The 5,743-nt window shown below is 47.1% G+C and overlaps 1 non-coding gene across 1 annotated transcript; it reads left to right on the forward strand.

The window, feature by feature from the left end:
- The first annotated feature begins 3,101 nt into the window (after nucleotides 1-3,101).
- On the forward strand, nucleotides 3,102-3,312 carry LOC111537714. Its single transcript, XR_002730082.1, has one exon. It is a non-coding gene; the product is annotated as a small nucleolar RNA U3 (small nucleolar RNA).
- Nucleotides 3,313-5,743: the final 2,431 nt, after the last annotated feature.

Here is a 5,743-nt window from a genome sequence, read left to right on the forward strand (position 1 = left end):
AATCACCTATTCTCCTTCAGTTGTTTAAAGGATTAAATGAGATAAAGGATTAAAACACCTATCACCACTGGGTGCGGTGACTCACGCCTGTAATCCCAGCACTTTGGGAGGCCAAGGTGGGCAGATCACGAGCTCAGGAGATCAAGACCATTCTGGCTAACACGGTGAAACCTCGTCTCTACTAAAAATACAAAAAAATTAGCCTGGCGTTGTGGCGGGAGCATGTAGTCCCAGCTACTTGGGAGGCTGAGGCAGGAGAATGGCGTGAACCCAGGAGGCGGAACTTGCAGTAAGCTGAGATTGCGCCACTGCACTCCAGCCTGGGCTACAGAGCGAGACTCCATCTCAAAAACAACAACAACAACAAAAAACATCTATCACTTGGCTGGGCGCAGTGGCTCACGCCTGTAATCCCAGCACTTTGGGAGGCCGAGGCAGGTGGATCGATCACAAGGTCAGGAGTAACAGACCAGCCTGGCCAACATGGAGAAACCCTAAAAAAAAAAAAAAAAAAAACAACAAAAATTAGCTGGGTGTGGTGGTGCATACCTATAATCCCAGCTATTCGGGAGGCCAAGGCAGGAGAATCACTTGAACCTGGGAGTGGGAGGTTGTAGCAAGCAGAGATCAAGCTGCTGTACTCCAGCCTGGAGAGAATGAGACTCCATCTCAAAAAAAAAAAATAATAATAATAATAAATAAAAGAGAAAGAAAGAAAAGAATGGCTACTCCATAGGCACAGCTGCCTGGTTGGCTACTTTTTTTTTTTTGAGATGGAGTTTCGCTCTTGTTGCCCAGGCTGGAGGGCAATGGCTATTCTCGGCTCACCGCAACCTCCGACTCCCAGGTTCAAGCGATTCTCCTGCCTCAGCCACCCGAGTAACTGGGATTACAGGCATGTGTCACCACGCCTGGCTAGTTTTGTATTTTTAGTGGAGACGGTGTTTCTCCATATTATTCAGGCTGGTCTCGAACTCCCCACCTTAGGTGATCTTCCTGCCTGGGCCTCGCAAAGTGCTGGAATTATAGGTGTGAGCTACCACTCCCAGCCACCTGATTGGCTACTTTTTAATCATGCAAGTCTTGGCTTAAATAACCTTTGAGTGGTTAGGGAAACCCTCTCCTTCCCTAACCTTTCAAATCTAAAGTAACCACCGATAGGCAGGGTATGGTGGCTCATGCCTGTAACCCCAGCACTTTGGGAGGCTGAGGCTGGTGGATCAGTTGAGCTGCGAAGGTCGAGACAAGCCTGGGCAACGCAGTGAAACCTTGTCTCTACAAAAAATACAAAAATTGTCGGGACTTGGTGGCTCACACCTGTAGCCCCAGCTACTCAAGAGGCTGAGGTGGGAGGATGGCTTGAGCCCAGGAGGCAGAGTTTGCAGTGAGCTGAGATTGAACCACTGTACTGCAGCCTGGGTGTCAGAGCAAGACCGTCTCAATAAATAAATAGCCACCAAGTCTCTCTGTTTCAACAATGTTATAATTATCTACATGCCTCATTATTTATCATTCACTTGTGCATTTGTTTCTCACACACAGAAACACAGACACACACACTAGCAGGTAAGCTCTGTGTGTGAGTAGGAACCTTTACTTATTTTATTCCATCGCTATATGCCCCATTCCTAGAAATAGTGCTTAGCACATAGAAAAACTGGATAGTGGTTAAGATAATAAGCTCCGGCACCTGACCTACCAGCTCTGTTTCAAAGCTGTGTGACCTTAGGCAAGTTACCTAATCTTTCTGTGTGTCAGTTTATCCATCTATAAGGCTGGGATGATTACTAATAGTATCTCATATGACACCGGGAACATGGCACGACCTCAATAAATAGTAGTTAATACCATTTTTTTTTTTTTTTTTTTTTGAGATAGTCTCTCTGTGTCACCCAGGCTGGAGTGCAGTGGCTAAATCTGGGCTCACTGCAACCTCCATCTCCTGTGTTCAAGTGTTTCTTGTGCTTCAGCCTCCCTAGTAGCTGGGAGTACAGGCAAGTGCCATCACACCTGGCTACTTTTTGTATTTTTAGTAGAGACAGGGTTTCACCATGTTGGCCAGGCTGGTCTCAAACTCCTGACCTCAGGTGATCCACCCACCTCGGCCTGCCAAAGTGCTGGGATTACGGGAGTGAGCCACCATGACTGGTCAGTAGCTATTACCATTATATATACCAGCATTCAAGTGTTTGTTCGGGGGAGAAATAACATCAAATTCACCAAACATCTTTATCTTAAAAATGTAAGAAGTGTGAACTGGTAGTGCAAACGTGGCGTAAGAACCAGAGCTCGTTTTCTTAAACGCTGGGTCTCAGTCACCCTGTTTCCTTTCCTGCCACAGTCATGGTGACCTCCCTAGCGTTTGAAAGTCAAACCCTTAGGATAGTTGTGAACAACTGCTCACAATTACCGGATCCAGCCTGATTCTAGCAGAGGCAAAGGCCACCCTTTCCTTAAATTGTCTGGGACCAGGCACCTTTACCAGAACCAGGCACCTTTACCAGAACCGTGGAGCCTAGCTGCAGGTTGTGACTGGCCGTCGTTCAGTATTATGTTATTTATTTATTTAATTTATTTATTTTTTGAGACGGAGTCTCGCTCTGTCGCCCAGGCTGGAGTGCAGTAGCGCGATCTTGGCTCACTGCAAGCTCCGCCTGCCGGATTCACGCCATTCTTCTGCCTCAGCCTCCCGAGTAGCTGGGACTACAGACGCCCACCACGCGCCTGCTAATTTTTTTTTTGTATTTTTAGTAGAGACGGGGTTTCACCGTGTTAGCCAGGATGGTCTTGATCTTCTGACCTTGTGATCCACCGGCCTCGGCCTCCCAAAGTGCTGGGATTACAGGCGTGAGACACCGCGCCCTGCAGTATTATGTTATTTAAGCGTGGCCGTTTAGATGTTTATGATTAAACCATTTTTTAAAATTACATTTCCACTTAAAACTTTAAATGCGTTAAGTGATAGTATTCGAAAAGACTGTATGGCAGAGCTGGGTTTTTTTCCCCCTAGTGGAACCGAAATGGGGAAATCTATAATAACTAGCCATCAGGTAAAAGCGTGCGGCCGCAATAGACCCAGCAGAGGCGGCCGATAGACGGTTAAGACTATACTTTTAGGAATCATTTCTATAGCTTGCCACTAGAGAAGCTTTTCTGGACGTGTGGAGCACTGGCAACTGCGAGGAGACGCAGTGTTCTCTCCCGAGCCTGAAACCTGCAGTTGGTGTTGCTTTGCTGCAGCTGCTGTTTGCCATTGATGGATGATGATTCTCCTCTGAGAGAGCAAGGGGGAGAGGATGCAGTCTGAGTAGTTTCTCTTGTTCTTCCGCTTAATGGAAGAGGAAGCTGCTTCACGCAGTTGTCATTTCTAGTATTTCTGTGCTTATGTTAATTATTGCTTTACGCGTCTTCTTTTCTTTCCTTTCTTTTCTTGAGATGGAGTCTTTGTCGTCCAGACCGGAATCCTTCGGCCCCATCTTGCCTCACTGCACTCTCCACTTCCCAGGTTCAAGTGATTTTCCTGCCTCAGCTTCCCGAGTAGCTGGGATTACAGGCGCCGCCACAACGCTCGGTTAGTTTCTGTACTTTTAGTGTAGAGGGGGTTTCACCAAGTTGGTCAGGGTGGTCACGAATTCGTGACCTCAAATGTTCCACCCACTTCGGCCTCCGGAAGTGCTGGGATGACAGGCGTGAGCCACCGCGCACGGCCAATTTTGTGTTTAATGAGGTGATTTGGTTGTCAAATAGCAGCCTCCGTTTTGGTGTTGGGGATAGGATTTATGTAGTTTTGCTCTCCACCTAATGTCAATACCTATCTGACCTATTTTTCAAACATTTGCCATGTTCTGCTTTTTGAGCAATGGGAGTTGGAGCCTATATTCTGAGTTACTTAGGAAAGCAGTTGGAAGTGGTTTTAAATGTGCTTTTAATATTTTCTCACCAGGTACGGTGACTCACGCCTGTAATCCATCCCATAACTTTAGGAGGCGGAGGTGGGAGGATCGCTTGAGGCCAGGAGTTTGAGACCAGCCTGGGCAATATAGCCAGACCCTATCTCTACAAAAAAATTGTAAAAGTAGGCCAGAGTGGCAGCAACTGCCTGTAGTCCCAGCTACTCAAGAGGCTTCAATGGGAGGATGGCTTGAGCTTCTGGGAGTTCAAGGCTTCAGTGAGCCCTGATGGCACCACTGTTCCGCAGCCTGGGCAACAGAATGAGACCCTGCCTGAAAATAAAAGTTTTCTTAATCACTTAAATATTTTTTTCCCCTTCAGTACCATACTTATTTCTTTTGTTTCTTTAGTAAAATGGAGTTTAAAATTAACCTTTTGATGTTCTGGTTTTCATTTTCTCTTCCTTCCTTTCTTTCTCTCGCTCTCCTTCCTTCCTTCCTTCTTTTTTTTTTTTTTTTTTTTTGAGATGGAGTCTCAGTCTGTCACCCAGGCTGGAGTGCAATGGCATGATCTCAGCTCACCGCAACCTCCACCTCCTGGGTTAAAACGATTCTCGACCGGGCATGGTGGCTCATACCTGTAATCCCAGCACTTTGGGAGGCCGAGGTGGGCGGATCACCTGAGTTCAGGAGTTCCAGACCAGCCTGGACAACATGATGAAACCCTGTCTGTACCAAAAATACAAAAATTAGCTGGGCATGGTGGCACATGCCTGTAATTCCAGCTAATCGGGAGGCTGAGGCAGGAGAATTGCTTGAACCCGGGAGGCAGAGGTTGCAGTGAGCAAAGATAGTGCCAAAGCACTCTAGCTTGGGTGACAGCGCGACTCAGTCACACACACACAAAAAAAGTGATTCTCCTGCCTCAGCCTTCCAAGTAGCTGGGACTACAGCCGCACGCCACAAGCCCGGCTAATTTTTGGTATTTTTAGCAGAGATGGGGTTTTGCCATTTTGTCCAGGCTGGTCTGGAACTACTGACGTCAGGTGATCCACCAGCCTTGGCCTCCCAAAGTGCTGGGATTATAGGCATGAGCCACCGCACCTGCCCTCTTTTTCTTTTTTCTCACTTTCTCACTTTCTTTCTTTCTTTCATGTATGTATGTATGTATTTTGACACAGGGTCTCTCTCTATAGCCCAGGCTGGAGTGCAGTGGCACGATCTCAGCTCACTGCAACCTCTGCCTCCCGGGTTCAAGGGATTTTCCTGCCTCAGCCTCCCAAGTAGCTGGGATTATAAGTGCCCACCACCATGCCTGGGTAATTTTTATATTTTCAGTAGAGTTGGGGTTTTGCCATGTTGGACAGGCTGGTCTCGAACTCCTGGGCCCAAGTGATTCGCCCACCTCAACCTCCCAAACTTTTGGGATTACAGGTGTTAGCCACCATTCCTGGCCTCAATACAACACTTTTGACACAAGATATGTGGGGATTGTTTCCCCACATATGAGGCAGTTCTCCAGCAGACACCGTGCCTGGCCCTTTTTTTCATTTTCCTTCTTTTTTTTGTTTTGTTTTGTTTTGTTTTTCAGACAGGGTCTCCTGTCTTCCAGGGTGGAGTGCAGTGGTTGCATTCTCGGCTCACTGCAGCTTTGCCCTTCTGGGCTCAAGAGATCCTCTTGGGCTGGGTGTGGTGGCTCATGTCGGTAGTCATAGCACTACCAACAATTGCCTCCCAAAGTGCTGCAATTACAGGCAGGAGCCACCACGCCAAGTCAAGAGATATATGTTTTAAAGTTGCTAATCTGCCTTTATAAAAGTGGTGTTATGATATACACCTTTTGTAACTGATTT

This window comes from Piliocolobus tephrosceles, chromosome 16 (genome assembly GCF_002776525.5).
Source record: "Piliocolobus tephrosceles isolate RC106 chromosome 16, ASM277652v3, whole genome shotgun sequence".
Classification (NCBI taxonomy): Eukaryota; Metazoa; Chordata; class Mammalia; order Primates; family Cercopithecidae; genus Piliocolobus; species Piliocolobus tephrosceles.